This window comes from Octodon degus, unplaced genomic scaffold (genome assembly GCF_000260255.1).
Source record: "Octodon degus isolate 3935 unplaced genomic scaffold, OctDeg1.0 scaffold00031, whole genome shotgun sequence".
Classification (NCBI taxonomy): Eukaryota; Metazoa; Chordata; class Mammalia; order Rodentia; family Octodontidae; genus Octodon; species Octodon degus.
In genome coordinates, this window is record NW_004524607.1 from 10,506,241 (window position 1) to 10,512,445 (window position 6,205).

General features: G+C 48.5%; 1 long non-coding RNA gene across 1 annotated transcript; it reads right to left on the reverse strand.

Moving 5' to 3' along the window:
- Window positions 1-1,398: 1,398 nt before the first annotated feature.
- Window positions 1,399-4,628, reverse strand: LOC111816372. Its single transcript, XR_002820781.1, has 2 exons — window positions 4,419-4,628; window positions 1,399-1,678 (listed from the first exon to the last, which is right to left on the reverse strand). It is a non-coding gene; the product is annotated as an uncharacterized LOC111816372 (long non-coding RNA).
- Window positions 4,629-6,205: the final 1,577 nt, after the last annotated feature.

Here is a 6,205-nt window from a genome sequence, read left to right on the forward strand (position 1 = left end):
GCTGCGCTCCACCAAAAGCTAGCCACAAGTGCACGGGCCAGTGAGTGGCTTAGCCCTCCGCGCCCCACTGTCTGCAACCCTAAACTGCACACCGTAATGCTGCCAGACTTGTTACCGACCCTGTATGTTTGTGCTAAATAGAATAAATGCTGTCTGAGATGCACTGAAAATTTGGCGTTCCTGGACTTGAAATGTACACAAACTCTCCCAACATGCCCGGTAATAGAGGCAAGTGCTGCGCGCCTGAGGCCCAGGGTGCCGCCTTCTGCAGGTGTCTCCCCGCTTCCATCTCCACCACGGAGACTAGAGAGCAGACTTTTCTATCTAGGGAAGTGCAGAGTTGGAACCTGGGCTCTTTCAAACACCACCCCCGTATTTCTCGTGATCTTTTCATCGGTAATCTAATTTCACGGCCTGATGTCAGAGCCTAGTACGCTCTCGGCAAAGGATTCCCTCCATTCAAGTTGCGTGCTTTACGGCATATTTAACATTAAGCCACTACGCCCACACATCCAGAGATTCTTTTAGCAAAATACTGAGGGGAATGTAACATATGTTGTCTATACTGATGCTTTTTTGAGGGGGATACTAGGATTGAATGCAGGACTTTCATACTGAGGTACACCCCCAGCACCATTTTTTGTTCACATTTTAAAGTTTCTGTTAGTTCTTGCTTTAGTTTGAGAGAGGCTTTGGTTGAATGGCTGTCTTTCTCAGGCTGGACTGCACAGGACATCCTCCTGTCTCAGCTTTCCACAGCTTTCCCCCCACAGGGAGGGATATGGTATAGAAACAATTAAGATGTATTATGTGCACGTACCAGCTTCTTATGATGCATGTCATTCTTGTGTACCGTAAGCATGCACTAGAAAAAAAAACTTTTAAAATAAAAGACATCTCCAGACTACCTTGTGTTTTCCCCTAAATAAGACCTAAATGGAAAGAAATCAGCCTTGAAAACTAGAAAAAAAAAAATTCAGCCCCAATCATCTTCCAGTTACAGAGTAGTGGAGCAGCAGCATAGTGATGTACAATCTGCAGGCTGCTGGCAATCAGCATGGTAATGAGCAGCTTTTTTTTTTTTTTTTTTTTCACTGTAGGCTTTGAATCCTGGTGGGCAGGGATCTTATGCAAAGTGTAAAACCCCATCCACATCCACAAACCAGCGCCTGGCCCAGGACCAATGAATGCTTTTGAATAGGTTGACCTCTTCCCTAAGTCCACTACTGCTTTCCTCAAATCTTTATGAAACCTCTCTGTCCTGTGCCTGCTTCCAGGGCCACCATCCTTGTGAGTTGCAGGAAGCAGGATAGTTAGGGCTCTGATCACTGAGCCCAGCAGAGCCCGGCCCAACCCAGAGTAAGCGAGAGGCAATGTTTGAGTGAACAAATCCTGGACTCTGCCTTCCGTGTCATTTATTAGATACACAGGCCTTGTTCTTTTACAGAACATGTGCTTCAAGTTGTCTGGAACCTGCTGGCATTTGGGAATTGGCATCCAGCCCCTTAGAGGGTGAATGTTGCCAGCTCTGCTGGGAATAAGATGTGTTTCTCTCCTGCGTTCCTGGGATGACTTGCTTTGAGCATTGGTAGCAGGAGCATTAGATCCAGGTCTTCCCCACCAGGATGTCCCAAACCTCTGTTACAGATGTGGAGGAGTTGTCAGCAGACAGCTATCTCTGGAGAAAAATAAAGGTGGGAAGTAACTAAGGTGCATGAAGGAGGCAATTGTCTTCCTGAATGCCCACTGCTACAGGTGAACTGAATGATGCTCACAAACTGGTCCTGCTTTAGATGGGGAGGTGACAGCAGGATACCTGGGGCTGCTTTTCTGCTGAAGTTGTTTCATTTCATTTGAGTTTGATTATTAAATACCTTTAAAAAAAACCAGCTCAAAAGGGGCTTTGTGGACCCTGTCTAGCTTAGAGGGAGGCCCTGTGCATGACTGGAGTGTGGGCTGAGACTGTCAGGGAGCCCCTCCAGCCCACACCTTCACTGTGAAGCAGAAGGTTCTACTCCTTTTTGCTTGATAGCCCAGCCTGCGCCATGACTATAGGAGCAACACTTTCATAGTTGAAAGTTTGGTTTGGGACCTAAACTTACTGACATGATCAGAAAAATTTGATCAGATTTTGTATCTCCCTAACAGCCCTAGCACAAGGGTGAGAGCCCAAATTTTAGACAAGTGTCCTAAAAACCTCAGCAATAAAGAAAATATTGAAATAATTCTAAGAAGCAAAGTTTCTGTAAAACAAAAAAAGTCACGATGTGTAAAATATGTGAATTTTAAATAGACAGTGGCTGTCAACAGTCAGGCAGAGGCAGCCACAGTCAAATGGGTGGCAGGAGGAGGAGAACGTTAAGGAGGAGGAGAAGGAGGAAGAGAGGAGGGAGAGGAGAGAAGAGGTGGAGAGAGACAAGAGGAGAAAGAAGAAAAAGAGCAGCAGAGGAGAAGAAAGGGGAAAGGAGAGGGGAGTGGAGAGGGGATGGCAGAGAGGTGTAAAAAACTGAACTAAGAGGGTGGAAGATGCGGACTGGAGGAGATCAGGTCTGGGTTTGGTATCACACGGGTCACAAGAGACTTCTTCCCAGTACTTGGGCTGCCTAGCGGTTTCAACTACACTGACACTGGGTTCAATTTGGGATGAAGAGAGATCATAGCAGTCCAGTGGACACCTTTCCTGCTGCCCTCAAATCTCCAGGGGGACGCGGGAAGAGCAGCTACTTTTGAAGGCAGACAGCAGCGACCTTCAGTCTCACACAGACCGAGCGCTGGCCTTGGCGACTCCCTAAACCAGGTCAGCAGTGTACATCGTGGTGCCCAGAGCGCCAACATTTTCCTTCCCAAAGACCAGGATCCTGGAGATGCTTGCGAACCGCGGACCCTGCTTTTCCTGGTGTTGCCACGGTGCGTGAGAAAGGGGTCCCAGGCCGATCGTGGGCCCTCCGGCGACAAAATCTGCCCGGAGGAGCAGCCTTCCTGCTTCTCCCAGGGAAAAAAACCTGGCCCGGGCCCTGGCAGGGGTCAGCCCAAGGGCCGCTGGGGTCGGAGCTACGGTGCTTTTTCTGGGCCGCTTTTTGAGCCCGAGCTGGGACCAGGCGCTCGCTCTCCGAGCGCTGGCTAGCCGGGCTCCGCACCTCAGGCTGGGATCCACACTGTCGCTGCGCTCTCTGACCGACCACGGATAGTGGTCTTGTTCCCCGCAGGACCTGGGGAGCCTTTATTGTTTCCAACACCGAATTTAGGACTCCAAAGACACCAGCAACCGCACTGTCTTTTTAAAAATTTCCCACCAGGAGCGAGCCAGGGAGAAACAGAACGGGATCTCGGGCCAGGTTCTGCTCGATGCCCTGGTGCTGAGAATCGGACTCCGATCTGCGCTGTTTGTCGGCGCCTGCGGACTGCAGCAGGCGAGGGTTATAGGACTGCAGCAGGCGAGGGTTATAGGACGGAGCCCCAAGCTTGAGCCTCTGCAGTCTTTAAATAAGGACAATGCCTAAGGCAGAAAACGAATGGTCTCTTGGACGGTTCTTAGGGCCCAATAAATATTTCTGAGATCTGGAGGCTCCGAATGAGGATTTAAAAGTCTGGTTCTATAGGGAGCCATATAACAGAGGTCAGACTGAAAACCGAAGTTCATGTTCCTACGCCCCAGTTTGTCCCGCGGCCCCCATTCGCCATCTAGGTTGCAAAATTATCACCACAGCTCTATTTAAACACGCAGGCGATGTCTGTAATCAAAACTTTGTAGCTCAAAATGTAAGTGAAACAACTAAACCTTGATGTTACTCATGTGTTGAATATTTTACAATGCACATTACTGTATCAATCCGCAGAGCTAACTGTGGATTAAGGAATGAATTATTGGCCCTGTTTTATTGTAAATGTTGAAACCAAGGTTTGAAATGCTATGAAACAAAGAAAGAAAGAAAGAAAGAAAGAAAGAAAGAAAGAAAGAAAGAAGAAAGAAAAAAGAAAGAAAAGAAAAGTCACCTTGAGAAGATTTTGTTGCTGGGGAAAGCAAAGCTATGAAATCTACAAGTACCAGAGTCTGTGCATGTTCCAGTCAGAATTCAAAGCCTCCTCCAAACCCACTGAACCTTCTAGGACCCCAAGCAGCCATGTATGGTCACGTAGATTGCCTTGTTCGACGTCTCAGAGTGGTTTTACCTGAAAACCCAGGCTTTCAAGCTACCCTAGCAACTGGACTCTTCAGGGAGAGCTCTGAACCCCCTTGCGCAGGACCTCTGTGCCAGGCCCTGGTTCCCCTTGTTTATAGCAAGGGGATTGAATTGCACAGGCAATACATCCAAGAGGAGGGTAAGTGTGCCCCTGATCGTGAGGCTGCAGAGTGTATCTTTCTGCCAAGGTTTCACTAGCAAGGAGATACACCACTTAGGGACACCAAAGCAGCTCACCTCTGTGCCAGGCTTTTATCCATGAGGCCTCTTCAGTTTCTAGGCTCCCACCTGCCTCCTCCAGCTGGCTCAGCCTTCCTTGCTTTGTAAGTCACTTCATGGGCTGTACGCTGGGGACTGCCTGCCCCACAGCCTCCCACAACTGGACTAAGCCAACTGGGCAGTAGGGAGGAGGGGGCAGCTGCTGCCTGGCAAGTCCCCATTCCCTTTGCCTCCTCAGTTTTTCTGGAAATGTCTGCTTCCTGATATGATTCAAACTCCATGGGGTTATTGAGATAACTAAGCAAGGTATGGTTTGTCCTCTGTGTGGCAACACGAATGAAAGTGTTAAAGACCGATGTATAATTCCACAGTGAGCTATGAAAGCTAAGTCCCCCATCACAGTCTGCCACACTGAATGCGTCAGGGTCTAGCCATCACATTCCCTCTCTGAAATGGAAAGAAGAAAACAGCTCCACTTCTTGAGGAAAATCCTCATTTCTGAACAGACCTAACCATTTGTGATAAGAAAGAAACCACATATGCCTTGCATTAAAAAAAAAGAAAGAAAGAAAGAAAGAAAGAAAGAAAGAAAGAAAGAAAGAAAGAAATGTCACCTTGAGAAGATTTTGTTGCTAGAAGAAGATTTGTATGCGGGGTGACTTTAATAACCCAAGGGTTTGGATTGGGTCTGAGGTTTTCAAAACCAGCCAAGGATTCATAGGCATCTAGGTTAAGCCCCTGTTCTTAACCTTGGTCCAATCTGAAAGCCTGCTGGCAGTCAGCCTTAGCTGGGGAGCTGGGGGGTGGGGGGCTGTAGCTGCAGGACCAGGATCTGGTTAGGATCTGGATCCAGACCTGGAGCAGGTCCCTGAGCTGGGTCTTTTGGGGGACTCATTGATCAGGGGGTGATGTGCAGCTCCCCTACAAGCTTGACAAATTTCTCCTCTCTGGAAAGCAAATGGAAATGATATAGACCAAAGAACCAAATCCTTCCGGCACAATCTGTAGCTTTACAGATTTCCCCTAACATTTACATGTACACACTTTGAGCTGGGATGGAGACATCAAAATATGTATCTTCATCTCCTTTTCTCCTCTGAACCTGGTGAAAAAGGACCCAGGGGTCCATGGGGACAGCCCTAAATCAGAACCCCTGATTTCACTAAGCTGCTCACATAAATCTAAGCAACGATTGTGATGTTTCACCTACACCCATTTATTTCAGGAGGTGGGGAGGGTTCAGGTATAAATGGAACTTGCATTTTTGTTGTTTTTGTTGTGTTTTCTTTTCTGAAGACATGCCTAGAGGTAGAAAGAAGGACAGCTTGGAAAGATATGCAAATATTTACATGTGCAGCTTGAGAGTCTGTGTCAGCCTGGTTTACAGGGCTCCCATGAAGCAGATTATCCTGCGAATTCAGAGAATTTGAGTTATTTGGACTGAGCAGGCCAGCAGGACGCCCCCCCCCACCCCTGCACACACAGGCCATGAGAACTCCTGGCCCTGCCGGCTCCGTGTCCAAAAAGCAGGGCACTTAAAAAGCCACACTAGCCCAGCGCATATCGCACATGCCAGCCCCTTAGCCATCCCGCCATCTCGAGTCCCTGTCGGGAATAGAAGCCCCCGGCCTAGGGACGTACAGGGGCACAAAAGCCCTGGTTTAGAGAGCAGCATCCTTGGCAAACTGCTGTCAGCTTTGGTCAGAGTTTCTTTGGATGGAGCGTTTCTCCAGGAGATAGACTGTGGGGCCTTTGAGGGGAGCTCTAGGTCTGGGTTTGCTGTCCGGCATTTGGCCGGACCTTGG